The sequence below is a fragment of the Notamacropus eugenii genome, chromosome 5 (assembly GCF_028372415.1).
Source record: "Notamacropus eugenii isolate mMacEug1 chromosome 5, mMacEug1.pri_v2, whole genome shotgun sequence".
Lineage (NCBI taxonomy): Eukaryota > Metazoa > Chordata > Mammalia > Diprotodontia > Macropodidae > Notamacropus > Notamacropus eugenii.
Genome location: NC_092876.1, coordinates 3,126,821 through 3,145,725, shown reverse-complemented (window position 1 = coordinate 3,145,725; position 18,905 = coordinate 3,126,821). Strand labels below are relative to the sequence as shown.

Below are 18,905 nucleotides of genomic sequence, written 5' to 3'. Positions count from 1 at the left end.
ATAACATGACATGTCCTACTTTGGGTTACTTGCATGACAAGCATTCAGCACAGGGCACAGACATTTATGTGTCTACAAAACAGAGTGGTGACCACGCATTAGCTAACAAATGTTATCTGTGATCACTGAAAAGAGAGTAAAGAAAAAAATTTAGTTCATTTCCTGAGAGGCCGAAAAAAACTCTTAACTAGATAAAGCATGAAGAGGATCTAGAAGAGATAGGGATCTCAATCTGGACTGAAATGAGTGGTAGGGAACACTTTCCAGCCAAGTCAGGGTTGAGACTTGTTATACTGAGGGCTTGACGTGGCTCTGGGCAGGATGTCTCATGGCCAAAAGATCTTGGGCCTTTACTTTATGATTGTTTCATTTGTCAGTAGCATATATTCCTTAATTATGATATTTAATCATCTGGAAATAAGAGTAACTCTGATGGAGAGAGTTCCTCCATTGATTAAAAAAATAACATTTTATTAACTTGAGTTGGAGTTTAAGCTAATTCATGAGAAAGCTATTGCTAGTTTCCTTATGAGAAATAAATTCTCTAAACATTCCCCTAGAACTCTCAAAACATGAAAGAAGTCAAGAGAATGAGTTAAGGGGCTGACTGAGAAGTGACATATGGGAGAAGCTGGCCAGATCTGAAAACATCTTGATATTTCCATGGGGCCATCTGTTTTTCCAACCTGCTACATGCAGAAAACATGTTTACCCAATCTGGCAGGAATCTCATGGTCTTCTACCTCATTATTTTCCATTTCCATCTGAAGAAATTAATAGATTAAGAAGGTTTTATGAATAATTATTACTCATCAGTGGATAATTTCATACATATCTCTTCATACAAATAGTCTTTGCATTAAGCTAAATACTAGAATGCTTTTTCTAAGGGTTAATTCATTTTTCCAGTTTAATGGGTAAGTTCTTCTTTTCTTCAGGCTCCTGAAGTAGACTTCTTTTTCTAGCAACTACAGAAATCCACAGGTGGCATTGCAGCTGCATTACTAACCACAAACATGTGGCTGTAGAACAAGATTTCTAAGCAATCTCCCTTTGACAGCAGGATGATAGATATACATCCTAATCCAACAGAATGCTAGATTTAATAGTTGCCACACCCAGAAACACCCCATTACACCCCCAACATGCCCATACTCCTAATGTTAGCAATGATCTCAAGGTATACTCCACTTACATCAGGAATTACCTAGCCTAACCACAAGGCAAGTGACCTGCCTTGTCAGGTTTTTGTCACTTTCCAACACCTGTAAGTTTCTCATTCTCTTTTTTAAAGATTTTATAATACAAGAGAAAAATTTGGCACACCCAACATCATTAATTTAAAGTATGAAACATTACTAGTCAAGTGATAATAATTCAATGGAACATATTTTAAAATCATGTTACAGGAAAAATCATCACTTTTATCTCCTTTGACATTTTATAACCTCCAATGACATCTAAAACTTGGAATACACTCTGTCAGTATGGAGTAGCTACAGTCACTTAAGGAGGTAACAATAGTTATTTATATAGTGTTCACCACATTTCAATGAGGATGAACACAGCATCAAGGTCAACTACCTTACTGATGGTAAGTTCTTCAATTTGAAAAGGCTACAAGCCAAGACCAAAGTGGAGGGAGTGTAGGTGCATGGTTTTCTGTTTGAGATGATTGTGCACTCAATGCAGCCTCTGAAGCTGAGATGCAACAAAGTATGGATCAATTCTCTGCTGCCTGTGCTCATTTTGGCCTAATAATTAACACCAAGAAAACACAGGTGCTCCATCTGCCACCACCACACCATCCATACATGGAACCATTGGTTACAAGAAATGGAGAAGTTTTGAATGCTGTGGATAAGTTCACTTACCTTGGTAGTGTGCTTTACAGGGATGTACATATTCACAATGAGGTTGATGCATTCATTGCCACAGCTAGCTCAGTGTTTGGGAGGTTCTGAAGAAAGCTTTGGGAGAAAATATGTATTAGACTGACTACCAAACTGAAGGTTTCCAGAGCTGTTCTGCTGACCTCATTGTTATATGCTTGTGAAACACTGACAGTCTACCAGCCCCATGCCAGGAAACTGAATCGCTTCCCTTTGAACTGTCTTAGGAAGATTCCGAGGATCACCTGGCAGGATCAGATACCAGATACTGAAGTCCTTGTTTGAGCTGAACTGCCAAGCATTCAATCTATGCTTCAGAAAGTGCAGCTCTGATGGGCTGGCCATGTTATTCAAATGCAAAATGTACACTTGCCAAAAAGACTGTTTTATGGAGAACTTGCATGGGGCAGGCGATCATCACATGGTGGCCAGAAGAAACGATACAAGGACACTCTCAAGGTCTCTCTCAAGAACTTTGGATTTGACTCTGCAATATAGGAGACACTGGCACAGGACTACTCAGCATAGGGTGCCCACATCAGAAAGGGTGCTGTGCTCTTTGAGTAAAGCAGAATTGAGACAGCACAAAGTAAATGTAGGATGCGCAAATTTAGGATATCCACCCCAAATATTTATATGGACTCTCTGCCCAACCTGTGGTAGAGCATTCTGAGCTCGTGTTGGTCTGATCAGCCACAGTCAGACGCACTGAAATTTCACTTTACAATGGTGATGTCATTTTGGTCCTCTTTGAGGACAAAGGATAACAACCAACCAAGCACATGCCAGGCCTTCCCTCTAATTCTTAAAGACTACTCTAAGAATCTTAGAGGCAGCTTTCTGTAACACTCTAGAATGCTTACATTTTGATTTCTTGGTTATTGCTTGAGCCACAGAGCAGTAAGAAATAGAGACTGAAGTCTTTCCCTTTAGGAGGCTAGTTTAGAGGAAACTATGACCCCCTGAACATTTAATCATTTTAGAACAATCTCTCTATCTTGTAGCAGTTCAATTCATAAAGTACAAAACTTACTTTAGCCAAATGACATCCATTCAGTCCATTTCAAAGTAATTTTACCCAAGGATAGTTACAAAGCAGATCACAGCTTTGGTTAGGGTGGTGGAATCCTCAAATCTCTGGTTAAATCACAAGAGTTAAAGGCAAAAAGCACTTGATTATCACAATTTTTTTCAGACCGTTATGCCATTTATTTTCTTAACTCAACAGGAAAATGGGCTCTGTAAAGGAACTTGACAATATTTTAGAAAAATTTCACATAACAGCACATATTTAAAGGCATATTATCCTAATTAAAAGAGAACTCACATTCCTAATTATATGTCTAATATTCTCTCAAGTTCCACAATAGAAAAACCAGACCAAAATAACATTTCTTTGTTGTTATGTTGTTTTAGACATAATGCCAAATTTGGCAAGGTCTTCTCACATCAAATTTCGTGTATTCAATTTGGAAAAATCTTATCACTCGTAGAAAATCATCCACATTATTATATTTTGATATGGCATTTCATCCAAAACCCAATAACAGTCAACATTTATATGTTGCTCACTGTGCTAAGCAAATTACAATCATTTAATTCCTCTAACAGTCTCCACTTTACATATAAAAATACTGATTAAATTCTCTGATATATCACCATTATAACATAGTTTCAGAATGACATTTTGACAATTTGATCAAATCCAGATTAATGATTAATCCCTAATGCTACTCTTTAAATCTCAGTTTTGTTTTCAGCTTACTTCGGCTGTAATTTTCAAAATTCAGTATTTTAAATGTATATTACAAAGCTTCTCAACACCACAAATTGAAAAGTGATGCTGAGGTGCAATGAATAGTAAACATCATTTGCTATGTCTAATTAAGACAATTAAATGTAAATTAAGCAACAGTACGTTGGCATATGCCAGTGTGCTTGTACAAATGCTTTGATTTTTTAAACTGTTATATCAATTTCCTTAATTCTTTCATAGCAAAGTAGATTATAATCCTGTGGGATTTTTAATAAAATTTGCAGTATCATCAACTGTTCAACAATGGATTTTATTAGAAGAAGCCTTTGGTTTGTAGCATAATAATTCCTTGATTTATGAATCTTAATGTAATCTTAATTCTTAATTCTCCAAACTACTACTTTAATGTAAAACAGCAAATGGATTGTTTTAAATTTCAAATTGGAGAATTATCTAAACTCACAGGAGATTTGTTCTAATTACTACTGTACTGTTCTCCTAAGTTCTTCTTAACACTTCTTTTTAAAAAAAATAATTATTTATTTTAGTCTTCAACATTTATTTCTGCAAGATTTTGAGTTCCAAGTTTTCTCCCCATCTCTCCCCTCCCCTACCCCGAGATGGCATGCATTCTCATTATCCCTTCCCTTAGTCTTCCCTTTCCTCTATCACTCCCCCTTTCCTGTCCCACTCCCCCTCACTTTCTTGTAGAGCAAGATAGATTTCTATATACCATTGCCTGTACATCTTATTTCCCAGGTGTACATAAAAACAATTTTTTAAGATTTGTTTTTAAAACTTTGAGTTCTAAGTTGTCTCTCTTCTTTGCTCCCCACCCACCTTCATTAAAAAGGCAAGCAATTCAATATAGGTTATACATATGTAGTTATGCAAAACACTTCTGTAATAGTCATGTTGTGAAAGACTAACTATATTTCCCTCTATCCTGTCCCAACCCCCACTTATTCTATTCTCTCCTTTGACTGTTCATTTTCAAATGTGTTTGCTTCCATCTATCTCCTGCTCCTCTCTGCCCTCCCTTCTATCATCCCCCCCTCCTCTTATCTCCTTCCTCTCTACTTTCCTGTAGAGTAACATCAATTTTCATACCCAATCAAGTCTGATGAGAGTAACATTCACTCATTCACTCTCACCTCCCTCCTCTTCCACTCCATTGTAAAAGCTTTTTTCTTGCCTTTTATGTGAGACAATTTACTCCATTATATCTTCCCCTTTTTCCTTCTTCCAATATATTCCTCTCTCATCCCTTAATTTTAATTTTTAAACATCTTCTTTCTGTGTAGGAATGTAAACAGTTCAAAGTTAGCAAGTCCCTTATGATTTCTCTTTCCTGTTTACCTTTTCATGCTTCTCTTCATTCTTGTATTTGAAAGTCAAATTTCCTATTCAGCTCTGGTCTTTTCATCAAGAATGCTTGAAAGTCCTCTATTTCATTGAATGTCCATTTTTCCCTCTGAATTACTATACTCATTTTTGCTGGGTAGGTGATTCTTAGTTTTAATCCTATCTCTCTTGACCACTGGAATATCATATTCCAAGCCCTCTAACCCCTTAATGTAGAAGCTGCTAGATCTTCCATTATTCTGATTTTGATTCCACAATGCTCTAATTGTTTCTTTCTCATTGCTTGCAATATTTTCTCCTTGACCTGGGAACTTTGAAATTTGGCTGCAACATTCCTAGGAGTTTTTCTTTTGAGACGTCTTTCAAGAGGTGGTTGGTTCCTTCTTTCAATTTCTATTTTACCCCCTGGTTCTTGAATATCAGGACAGTTTTCCTTGAAAGATGACATCTAGTAAATTTTGGAGAAGATGTAGAGTTAGAACACTAATTTATTGTTTGTCAATCTGTGAGCTGATCCAACCATTCTGGAGAGAAATTGGGAACTGGGTCCAAAGTGCTACAAAAGCGTGTATACCCTTTGACCCAGCAATACCACTTCTAGGACTATATCCCAAAGATATTATAAAAATGGGAAAGGGTCCTACATGTACAAAAATATTTATAGCAGCACTCTTTATGGTGGCCAAAAACTGGAAATCAAGGAGATGCCCATCAATTGGGGAATGCCTGAATAAATAAAGGTATATGAATGTAATGGAACATGATTGTGCTATAAGAAATGATGAACAAGAAGACTTCAGAGAGGTCTGGAAGGACTTATATGAACTGATGCTGAGTGAAAGAAGCAGAACCAGGAGATCAATGCAGTAACAACCATAGTGTGCAAGGCATTTTTCTGGTAGACTTAGCCCTTCAACAGCAAAGCAAGGACCTAAAACTTTCCCAAACGCCTCTTGAGGCAAAATACCATCCACATCCAGAAAAAGAACTGTGAAATTGGAAAGTAGAATGAAGCAGAATATTTTCTTTTGTGTTATGTTTTGTTTTGTTTGGGTGTCTCTCATGGTTTCTCCCATTCATTTTAATTCTTCCATGCAATGTAATTAATATTAAAATGTATTTAATAAAAATGAATGTGTAGAACCTATATAAGATTGCATGCCATCTTGGGGAGGGAAAGGAAAGGAAGGGAGAGAAAATCTAAGACTTATGGAAGTGATTGTAGAAAACTGAAAACAAATAAATTAATTAAATTTTAAAAAATTAGAATTAGTTAAGTGGAAACTAATGACTCCATGAGACATCAGGAAACAATAAAATTAACCAAAAGAATGAAAAAATATAAGACAATGTGAAATGTCTTGTTACAAAAATAATTACCCTGCAAATAAGTCAAGTAAAAATAATTTAAAAATTATTCAATGACCTGAAAGCCATTATCAAAAAAAAAAAAAAAGAGCTTAGATCTCACCTTTCAAGTAATTATTTTAAAAAACTGCCCTGATATTGTAGAACCAAAGGGTAAAATAGAAGTTAAAATAATCCACCAATCACCTCCTGAAAGATTTCCCAAATGAAAACTCCCAGGAATATTATAGCCAAATTCCAGAGTTCATAGGTCAAGGAAAAAATAGTACAAACTGTCAAAAAAAACAATTCAAATATTTTGGAGCCACATCTAAAATAACACAATATTTAACAGTTTCTATATTAAAAAAATCAAAGGACATTGAATATGAAATTCTGAAGGGCAAAGGAGTTAGGATTACAACCAAGAGTCCCCCACCTAACAAAACCAACTATAATTCTTCAGGGGGAGAAATGAACATATAATGAAATAGAGGACTTTCTAGTGTGAAGAGACCAGAGTTGAATAGAAAATTTGGCTTTCAAATACAAGACCCAAGAAATTCATAAAAAGGTAAACAGGAAGGAGAAATTATAAGGGATCCAATAACATTAATCCATTTATGTTCTCACATGGGAAGATGACACTTGTAAGTGCTAAGAACTTTGTCATTATTAGGGCATTTAGGAGGAGAATACATAGAGGGCAAGCATATAAGTTTAGTATTATAGTATGATATTAAAAAATATAGTTAAGGAGAAAGAGGAATGAACTGGGAGAAGGAGAAAAGGAGGTGCAGAATGGGGTAAATTATCTTACATAAAAGAGGCATGAAAGAGCTTCTTTTGATTCATGTGTAAATTGGATTTAAGTGAGACAGAATTGCATGAAGTTGTCAGCCTCACTCACTCCTCCAGTCATTATAGTCCAGTGGCAGGAGAGAGTCCAGATGGCTGACAATGGCTCAGGGTGCAGTGCATGACTTTGGTGTCTTTGGTGTCTAATCAAGCTCTAAGTGCTTCATATCGCCTGCTTCATCTGCCTTTATGGCTGTTGGAACAAATTGTTCTCATCCACCCATTCCACCAGATGAAGTCTTCACATGCTTGGGGCAGACACCCCCTAACTTACCAATGGGTTAGAGACCCCTTGGTTACCCTCAACCTGGTTTGGCCCTCCTGCCAAAATGGTTTACCAAGGTGTGACCACTGTACATACTGCAGCTTCTTGGAGTCACAGGTGAGAGTTAGGCAGAACAGGTGGGCACCAAAAGTGGAAAGAGCCCCAAAAAGGGCTTGGCAGCCATCACACCAAAAGTACTGGTCCTCCCTGAACACACCCTATACCCCAAGAAAGAAAGAACTTCTACATTGGAGCAGAAGATAGGGGAAGGGGGGGAAGGGCTTGAACCTTACTCTCATCACAAATGGCTCAAAGAGGAAATAAAACACACACTCCAGTATAGAAATCTATCTTATTCCATAGGAAAGTAGGAGAGGAAGGATTTGTTTAAAAGGGGTTAGGAGAAGGAAAAAGAGATTGGGGGCTGGTAGAATGAAGCAAACCACTTTTTAGTAATTTAGTAGTATTGTCTCTCACTAGATGAGATAAATAAAGGAATCTCACCACCAGAATGAAGTTGAAGGGAGGATGTCCAAAAAGGGCTTGGCTATTACTGCCTTAGTTTCAACTATACAGACAATTAAAAAACTGTTCTCCCTCATCATCATGTGGTTAGTGGACCAGAACCTGTTACAGAAGTTTGATGGGAACTCTACACTTTCCATGGAATTTCTTCTTCACTCCATTACAATTCTCCTGGAAGTAGGCTGTCCAGGTTCTCCCCCTGGTGAAATACTATTGTAGGTCTCTGTGTACTGAAAGACCACATTTCAGTATAATTAACAGCTCCTCCCCAGTCAGAACACCTGAGCTTGAGTCCTACCTTAAACTGTTGATAACTGGGTGTAGGCAAATCACATCACCCCTCAAAGACCCAGTTTTCTCATCTTTTGTTTTTGTTGTTCAGTTATTTCAGTAGTGTTTGACTCTTAGACAGAATGAAAAGAGAGAGAAAGAAAAAGTAGAATAAACAAGGGGAAATCAGGATCGAGGAAAATACACAGTCATCAAAACTGAAAGAAAATTTATAGCAAGTCTCTCTAATAAAGGCATTTTTCAAATATATATATATATAATGTGGAGAGAGAGAGAGCTGAGTCAAATTTACAAATATATGAGTCATTCCCCAACTGATAAATTGCCAAAAATATGACCAGACAACTTTCAGTCAAAGGAATCAAATATATCAATAGTGATATAAAAATGGTCTCAATCACTATCGATTAGAGAAATACAAATTAAAACACCTTTGAGATACCACCCCACATTCATTGGATTGGCTAATAATATAGAAAAGGAAAATGAAAAAAGTTGGATGAAGATAGGAAAATTGAGACACTAATGCACTGTTATAGATTTAGCCATCCTGTAGAGAAATTTGGAACTATGCACAAAGAGCCATAAAACTGCATATTCTTTGACCTAGCATTAGCCCTACTATATCTATATCCCAAAGAGATTTTTAACAAAGGAAATGGACCTACCTGTAGAAAAATATTTAAATCAACTCTTTTAGTGTGGCAATTCAAAACTGAACGATGTCCACCAATTGGGGAACAAGTTGTAGTATACGATTGTGGTGAAATATTATTGTGTTGTAAGAAATGATGAGCAGGATGTTCTCAGAAAAACTTGGAAAGACTCACATGAGCTGATGCAAAGTGAAATGAGCAGAACCAGAAGAGTGCACACAGTAACAGCAATATTGTAAGATATTCACTTGTTGAATTACTTAGCTATTCTCTTTATTACATATATATTTTTATTGCCTCATGATCTGTAAAGGATATATTTAATATTTCTGCCTTTCTGATTTGTGAGCTTTTTTTGCCCTAATACATGGTCAGTTTTTGTGTAGGTGCCATGTACAGCTGAGAAAAATGTATTTTCCTTTCTATCCTCATTCAATTTTCTCCACGACATTTGACTATGTCACTTTCTCCTCGATAAACTCCAGTGGCTCCTAACACCAGGATGACATATAAAATCCTCTGTTGGGCTGTTTGGGGTCTTCATCACCTTCCCCTCTCTTCCCTTTCCAGTCTTCATCTTACTCCCTCTTCATACATGCTATAATCCAGGAGCAAAGGTCGTCTTTCTATGCCTTGAACAGGAAAAACCATCTCCTGAGTCCATGGGTCTTCTCTGGCTGTCTCTCATAACTAAAACGCTTACCCTCTCTTCTCTGAAGTCCTGGTTAAAACCCCATGTTCCAAGGTGTTATAATCTAAGTGACTTCCTGCTCTTAATTAGCTATAATTTATCTCTTATATAAAGTGTTTTACATAGTTCCATCCATGTTGTCTTCCCTATTAGTCTGTGAGCTCATTGAGAGCAGGGGAAGTCCCTTGCCATTCTTTGAATTCCCAGCGCTTAGCGAAAGGCTGGGTACATAGTAAGCATTTAATAAATGCCTGTTGACTTAAAGAAGTTCTGGGAAACAGCTTGTATTCAACAGTCTAAGCACTTTTTTGACATTTTCTGGAGAATTCCATGCCTTCAAATTCCAAATAATCACTTCTTATAGGATCATAGATTCATCACTGCAATAGAACTCAAAGTCCATAGAATCTGACCCCTCTCATTTCACAGATGGGAAAACTGAGATACGGAGGTTCAATGACTTCTAGGGATTCTGGGGAGGTACAGAGGGAGAACAATGTCACATTTACTATACTAAGCTTTTGAGAGTAAGAATAGGAGTTGTGAGCTACAAATTTATGCTTGTTAAGAAGAGCCTTCCAAAGACCAGACCCAACCAAAGGGGAAGAGGCTGCTCTGGGAGTTAGGGGCTTCCCTTCACTGCTGATCCTCAAGGAAAAGCTGCCTGAGCACTTTTCAGAGATTTGGCAGACCAAATTCATATTCAGGGAGAGGATAGAGAGGTTAGACTAGATACAACCTCTAAGATGACTTCCCAGTCTGATATCCTTCAGTCTGATTTGATCTTTTATCTGAAGCTCCCTAGAATCATTAAGTGACAGCTTCAGGTGCAAAAAAAAAAAAAAAACCCTCAGCTTCCTGTTACATGATACAAATACCTTTTAAAGGAAAATGAGGCAACAGAGACCTCGTGTCTTGGAAACAGAAGACCAGCACTGTGCCCTTTCCAATCACTGACAAATGCTAGGAAGTGCACACAAGGTCAGAATGAAAGTAATCCCTTTGATGGTAGATTCAAAGTTACAAGGGAAGTGATCCTTACTGAGGGAGAGGAGGTTCTGGGCATTCTCCAGCATGATTTCCTTGCACAGCTCCTTCTCAGAATGGCCCAAGAGGACCTACTCTTCTAGGGTGAAGTCCACAACCACATCCGTGTATGTCAACAACTTCTAAACTATCAAAAGACATAGAACTTAGAGCTGAGACTTCAGAATTCATCAAATTCAACTCTTATTAAGTTATAGGAGGAAGCATAGAGAAGGAATTTGCCCAAAGGTCGTACCTTTTATGAATGTCAGAGCCAACACTTAGAACCACAGTCACGAAAAGCTCAATGAAATAATAAGAGCTTTTATATATATATTTGCAGTTTGATTAAAGTTGAAAAATGTATTACTATCAATTGCTTTTCTCTATGGAAGTTATGTGTTCTTTCAGAGATACATGAGGATCTCTGGAAGAGAAAGTGATGTGAAATTTCTTCCTCATCACAACAGATGTGATGTGCTATAAAGAAAATTCCCTGAAGAGTCGGTGAGATGTTATTAGGCACTATGCATTTGAGGCAGGAGCGGGTGGGGAAGGTTCCAGTGATCACTGAAAAGAAAGTAAAGAAAGAAAAAAGATTGCGCAAGTGGGTGAAATAAAGTCTTATCTAGATGAAAACAAGAAAATGATTCTTAAGAAACACTAATCACAGTCTGGACTGAACTGTCTGGCAAGAGACTATTTCCATCTCAAGTGAAAATGAGCTATCATTATATTGAGGGCTTTAGGTGGGTCTAGGTATCATGGATCGTAAACAAAACATCTTATACCTTTTCTTTATGATTGCTTTTATTAATGGAATTTATTCATTAATTTTGATATTTAGTTATGTAGGAAGAAGAGTAACTAAGAAGAGAAAAGGAGGTTTGACTTGAGGTCCAATTCAGCCTCAGACACTGACTAGCTACATACATGGAAAGCTAGGTGATGCAGTGGTTAGAGCACTGGGCCTGAAGTCAGGACGACATGAATTCGAATCTAGCCTCAGACACTTTCCAGCTGTATGACCCTGGACAAGTAACTTAAACCTATTTGCTTCAGTTTCCTCATCAAATGAACTGGAGAAGAAAATGGGAAACCACCCTAGTATCTTTGTCAAGAAAACCCGGAATGGGGTCATGAAGAGTCAGATACGATTCACCGACAATATTTTATTAATCAAGGTTGGGGTTTGATCCAATTCATGAGAAAGACATTACTGGTTTCCTTACGTGAAATAAAGGATCTTGGCAGAGTCGCCTCAGTGAGCGCCTGGATTGCGCCCCGCGTCGTCGGAGTTTTCGGGGCTCCTCCTCTTCACTGCCGCCAGTTGGGCCGTCCACCTCGCTCCACCGCGTTCGCCGTTCGCTGCCCCGCCATCACCATCATGCCGAGGGGACTCCTGAGCGCGCTGCGGGGGGACTCCTACGAGGAGCTTGGCTGGTACCGCGACCAGCACTTCCGAGGTAAAATGGACGGCCAAGAAGTGCTGCACGCTGTACCTGGGCAACCTGGCCTTCTACACTACGGAGGAACAGATCTACGAACTCTTCAGCAAAAGCAGGGACATCCAGAAGATCATCATGGGCCTGGACAAGAGGAAGAAGACGGCCTGCAGCTTCGGCTTCGTGGAGTACTACTGCCGCGCCGATGCCCAGAACGCCATGCGCTACGTCAACGGGATTCACCTGGACGACTGCATCGTCCGCGCGGACTGGACCGCCAGTACAGCCGGGGCAGGTCCGGCGGCAGGACTACGACCCCGGCTGGGGCGGCTATGGCAAAATAGTGCAAAACAAGTGAGCGACCGGAGCCCGTCCCTGGACAGCTCGGGCTTGTACACAGGTCCTGGTGGTTCTGAGAACAGCGGACTGACTGATCACAAAACTCTCATTTTGGTCCTGGCCTTGGAACCTCCCAAGTTTGAACATATGAGGAACAGTAACTGAGAGGATCTATATTATTTATTGACCCAGTATAGCAATAATTTCTTTTAAGTAGGATTAGAAAGTAATAAGTACGCTGTTCCAGAGGGTTGGAGCGATTGTTTAGAATAGCAGTTCTAAAGTTGAAGTGAATTAGGACCGTTTTATTTTTTTAAATTTCTAAGCTTTTTTTGAAGACGTTTCTTGCTTTCCAAGGTGATTTCTGAACCGTAAAGAGACAAAGGTTATTGAGTAATCCTAGAGATTTGATTTTAAAAAAATTCCTGGGAGAACACCCTAGCTCTGGTGCTCTTGAGTTTTAAAGAAATTTATAATGAGTTTGTTAATAGCACTCATTAAGTGCGTCCTTTAATCCTTCACCTGGAAGCCAGTGCAGACAATGTTATCCTAAGGTTATCTTCCTAAGAGATGAAGAAAAAAAGGATTTTTTAACGGGAAATTTCTGATTAAGACACTGTTGGGGTGGCATGTTAGGTGAGGTCAGAAGATGTTAGTTCTTAACTTTGAAATTCTTGGAAGTTCAGATGCATTTATTTCTTTTACCAGAATTATAAGAGAATGGGACAGATTTAAAAGAAAGCCTGAAAATCAAGGAAAATGAAGCATTTCTTATGAAATATCAAATAAACTTTACTTAAAAGGTGTGAAATTGTCAGTTTCCTGGTCAAGTAGCATACACTCAAATGATACAATTCTTGTGTATCACCATTGGATTGCTCCTAAGGAGCAATTTCAGGTGACCCTGAAATCTTTACTGAACTACCATAGTTGGAAGATATTTGCTACAACTTAAAATTTCAAGGACTGGAAAGGCAATTTAAATGCTGTCTAAACTGCTGACAACTTTAAATATTTTCCGTGATAGATTTATTTGAGCATGTATATTGGGAAGGACAGGTTTGAGCTAATTGCCTTAACTCCAGAAAATTAGAAAGTGTATTGAAAAGCTGACTCAGTGCAGTTGATTTCTTAAAAACCTGGGTGATTTCCAGATTATTAATTTAAAGAAATTGTTATCAATGTGAAAGAATCAAGTAGAGTTAAAGCTGATGATAAGTAACTCTAATAAGCCTCTTTTCCAGTAGTCTTGTAGCATAAGATAATTGAGAATGAAAGCTCTTTAGTGTGAACTTTTTTTTTGATCTTTAATAAAAATGATTTGTTGAGTTTTAAAAAAAAAGAAAGAAAGAAAGGATTTTCCTAGCACTCCAGATCCTGAGAGAATAAGAGTCAATTGGATGAGTTGTGACAGACTGATGAAGGATATACAGGAGAGATTGGCCACATCTGAAAATGTATTGATACTTGGAACAGGTCATTTATTTCTTCAACCTGCTAAATGTAGAATGTGTTTGACCAATGGAATTTTATGGTCTTCCTTCTCACTTTCTTCTATTTTCATTATAGTGGTATGACACACTCTTTTAGAGTTTCTACTTGGAGTAATTCTCTTTCATACGGATAAAATTACTTTTACTTTTTTCATTTTAATTTCTTCTCTAAAACCACAAATCTATGCTCTCTTTGTAATCTATCTTTCACCTATAACTTCCTTATTTTTATTATCTTCTGAACAACTAAGGAATTCATTGATCTTTTCCCATTTTTGAGATTCCCTAGAGGTTACATACCTTTCCACTAGACTCTCATAAGTCACTATTCCTAATTTCATGTTATTTATTCATAGTATGGCCTCTCACTGTAGGAGAGCAGTCCATTTGTTGACTGATAATTTGATTATCTAACTCATGCCCAAAAGAAACTTCCAAACATCTTTTCCTTCTATTCCAAACTTCTTTCTCAGTCCTTTCACATACGTCTTTCACCAATGTGGGGCAGGGTCATGAACTCCAAACCTCCATTTAATGGGAGAGTTCAGCTCACACATCTCATTTCTTACATGACTGCACTACTTTGGGATTTCTGATTAATTTCTCCACTGTGCTCCAGTATATGGTACCTTTTCCCATCTCTCTTCTTTTGTCATCAGATGCATCTCCAGCTGAGCTTCCTTTTTGACTTCGGTGCAGCTGCTTCAATTCTTTCTGGAGCTACTTGTAGTTGTTCTTTCTTCTTCCCAGTAACATACTGGATATCTTCAATGATAGGGGCTTATCTTCCAGTGTCATATCTTCTATCATTTTAATACTGTCCTTGGGGTTTTCTTGTCAAAGATACTGGAGTGGTTTGCCATTTCCTTCTCCAGTGGATCACCTTTTCTCAGAACTCTCCACTATTACCTGTCCATCTTTAGTGGTCCTTCATGGCATAATTCATAGTTCCACTAAGCTATGCCAGCCCCTTTGCCATGATAAGGCAGTGATTCAAAAGAGGAGATGAATATGTTATTCTATTTTTAACCCAGTTCTTATAAGAATATGGTTCCTGTCTTGCCCATCCTCTACCCCATCCTCTTTTCCACTGTAAAAGCCTTTTCATTAATACCTCTTTTATGAGATAATTGTCTCCATCTTGCCTCTTCCTACTCAATTCTATATTTTATATTTATAATCAGCACAGCTCCAACCTCTTTAGTGTGTACTCTTTCTAACAACCTTAATGATAACATTCTTAAGAGTTATAAACATCATTTTCCTTACACGAGGTGAACAGTTGAACCTGATTAAAACCCTTATGATTGGTCTTTCATGTTTACCTTCTTATGTTTCTCTAGATTCTTATATTTGTAAGTCAACTTTTCTATTCATTTCTGAACTTTTCCTCAAGAATGTCTGAAAGTCCTTTAATTCATTAAGTATCTATTTTTTCCCTTGCTGGATTCTACTCAGCTTTACTGATTAGGTTAATCTTGGTTGCAAATCCAGCTTGGTTGCTCTCCAGAATATCACATTCCACACCATTCAGTTTTTTAATGTGGAAGCTGCTAAATCTTGTGTGATGATCCTGCCTATAGCTCCATAATATTTGAACTGTCTCTTTCTAGTTGCTTATAATATTTTCTCCTTGACCTGGGAGCTTTGAAACTTGGATACAATGTTTCTATGAGTTTTCATTTGGGGATTTCTTTCCAGCAGTGATTGGTGGACTTTTTTCAATTTCTAAGGGAAAAAAACTCAAATTGCAAAGTTGGCCTAACACTATTATTGGAAGACAATATCAAAGGGAATTTTAAATTAATTAATTAAAATAAATTTTAAATAAAAACCAATGCTTGTTTATCAGTCATGATAAACAAATCCTTATACTCTTTGAGGCTATTATCATGGTTTCTATTTCTTTGACAGTCATATCAGGTGCTTCAACTACAGTACATTTGCTGTGAGACATGTCTGTAATTCATTGAGATGTGGATAAAGATTTCTGCCCCTACTAGCCCATGTATGAAGATTTTAAAATGAGAAGACAATTCAGACTGTACTGCTAAAATATCTTAATAATAGTAATGACATTTTCATCATATTAACAGTGTGGGCATATGTTCATGATAATGTTTAATATAAAATTTTGGAATAATCTCTTTGTTCTCTCTGAAGCAAACTCAGAGAATGCCTCTTCCTATGTCAGCAAAAGCCAGCCAAACCTGGCTCTGCACTCCTTGGGAGACCTTTAACCTATGACATATCTTGAATAATGGGACTTTCCTTTGTATCTTATTATCTATAGACACATACTATGTTATGGCATATTAATGGTAAAGAAAAAATAGGCATCCTGGGTTTCTATTGAACATTGTTTGCCCTTTCCTGTGTCAGTTATCTGTTTGGGGCAGGAAGCCTGCCACTTACTAGTGGTGGGATTTCCTTACCACCTGGGACATATGTTTACCCAGCTTGGAATCTCAAGACCTGACTGACATTGCTTTGTTAATTGTCCTGTCTTACTGAATTTATGATTTGCTTAATTAGGAGAGTTTCTTTTTCATGGCAAAATGTACTTAAGACAGATAATTTCTGTACTAGGTAGTCAGAGTCACCTCTGACTCCATAGCGCTATGTAACTGTTTTCTTTATGGGGAATTGATCAATTAATTAATTAAATCATAAAATTTATGCATTCAGCCTGTTGCCGTCTTTAACAAAGTTTTCAGGTCAACATTCAGTAATTTTTCTAATGTTTTAAATTTTGCTTTCTATAATTGCTATATTATTCTTGGATAATCTTGGATCAAGAATACATTTTTTATCCTTTCCTATTACATTACATTCAAAAAGAGATAAATGCAGTATTTTAAAATTTTCTAATTGCATAGTTCATTGGGCTGAGACCAATTATCAGATTTTACATACATCACCCTCTTTTGTTTGTCCTTCATTGCGGAAGAAGACCAGTACATCTCCACATAATAGGGTGAATATAAATAAGGTGATTACTTGATTTGAACAAATTCAAACCTAGTTGAAGAGCAGGGACGAGGGGTGGGTCAATGTACACTTTGGATGTCAGTGATTGTGGAATTGTGATTCCAATAGGAATTATAATTAGAGTGGTTGAATGCATACAACAATCAACCAAACTTGGACATTTTGGCTCAATACATTTTTGTTGGGGGTGTAAGCTCAGTTCCATGTGGACAGTCTCGGTCGGGTAAAGGTGAGGACTTCTAAACCTTAGAGTTCTCATGAGGCCCCCCAGGGAACAGCAGGGAATTGAGGTGTGAGACCGGGCTATCTCGTGCATTTCCGCCTCTTCCCCGAGGGAAACGTGCTGGGAGAGAGCATCCCCGCCCTTGAGATTGGCCCGGATCTGAGCACACCTATTGTTGTCTAACAGGAACGGTATTCAGGTGCAAACTATGTGGCAGGAGAGCTTAAGTAGGGTCAGGAAAGCCTGAAGGCGCTTTTAGCGCTGAGGGGCCCTTAGAGGACAGAAGGCCCCTCTTCCTTCTCTCCTCTCTTCTTTCTTCCCTCTCCCCTCTCTCCCCACTTCCACTTCTGCTTTCATTCTCCTACTGTAAGATCTTTGCCTCCTTGGGAGATTCCTCGCTCCCCAGGAAGAGTTCCCCCTGCACAAGTAACCAAGACCCTGAATAAAGCCTAACCCTTGTTCGACTCTGGAAAGTCTCTTCTCTCATACGTTTATCCGGTTTGGCCAGCTGAAGACCTGCAATAGGTAAGGTAAGACTCGGGGAGCCCTCAGGCCTCTAGGCCTGGCACATTTTGGTTCATTTTGAACTGTAGAGTTCAGTGTTTTAAATCACAATATTCTTTATGAAAAAGGGAATACTGTAAGCTAATTATATTTCATTGATAAATCAGTATACTTCACATGGGGTTATGAATTTTGTAAAAATACTTTTTGGTAGCTAAAGTGCTGGACCTAGAGTCAGAAAGACTCCGCTTCCTGAGTTCAAATCTGGCTTCAGACACTTACGAGCTGTGGCACCCTGGGCAAGTCACTTAAGCCTACTTGCCTCAGTTGCTCATCAGTAAAATGAGTGAAGAAGGAAATAGCAAACCATTTTAGTATCTCTTCCAAGAAAACACTAAATGGGGTCATAAAGAGTTGGACACAACTGAAAAATGACTGAATGATAATGCATTTTTAGTCAAATTGTTTATGTAGACAAGGGTTCCTACCAAACAAAGGAACTTTTTTTTTTATGTGAGACCTGCGCACTTAAAGGTGACCCTTCTATACTTACCCCATTCTTGCTCCAGGCTGCTTGAATTCTCCCTCATATTACCATAGTTGGTGAGTAGAGATGTGAAAGATGCCCCATTTTCTTAGAGTATTGATACCCACAAGTATATTGATGATGTTGTATTTACTGGAACCCATGAATTTGGAGGCAAAGACCCTTGATCAGATGGTAGCTCATATTAGAGAGAAGTTGAAGGGAAGGAGGAAAGGTAGGTCAACCCTAAGAAACACTCAGAGTCCAGCCAACTCAGTTAAGTTTTGTGGAATATACATGATAGCAAGGAATCCAGAGAACTCTGGATCCAGTTCATAATAAGCCACTGATTTACCCTCCACCACTGTCTAAAATAAGCCCAGGAACTTCTTCAACCCCTCAGGTTCTGCAGAACCTCTATTTCTAATCTAGGTATTTGGCTGGCTCCCATTCATTAAGTCACCTTAGAGAGAATTTGAGAGAACTTGGGTGAGTGCCTGCCTTCTCTTAACAATCTCTGCTTTGCTCAATAGCAACAAATTCTTAATCAGCAAAGGATAGATACAATTAGCAAAAAATAAGAGATTATTTTGATCACTTGAAATGGAAAAGCTTCTGCATAACCGAAATTAATGCATTTAGGATTAGAAAGGAAGGAAACTAAAGACTAAACATTCCTTGTTGTTCATTCATTTTCTAATTTTGTCCATGT

At 38.0% G+C, this 18,905-nt stretch overlaps 1 long non-coding RNA gene and 1 pseudogene across 1 annotated transcript; one reads left to right on the top strand and one right to left on the bottom strand.

Annotated features, from left to right (window-relative positions):
• Nucleotides 1-305: 305 nt before the first annotated feature.
• On the bottom strand, nt 306-4,208 carry LOC140508194 (uncharacterized). The gene is made up of 3 exons (XR_011968326.1): nt 2,926-4,208; nt 1,875-1,970; nt 306-764 (listed from the first exon to the last, which is right to left on the bottom strand). It is a non-coding gene; the product is annotated as an uncharacterized lncRNA (long non-coding RNA).
• Nucleotides 4,209-12,058: 7,850 nt separating this feature from the next.
• LOC140508180 (nuclear cap-binding protein subunit 2 pseudogene) lies at nt 12,059-12,557 on the top strand (annotated as a pseudogene).
• Nucleotides 12,558-18,905: the final 6,348 nt, after the last annotated feature.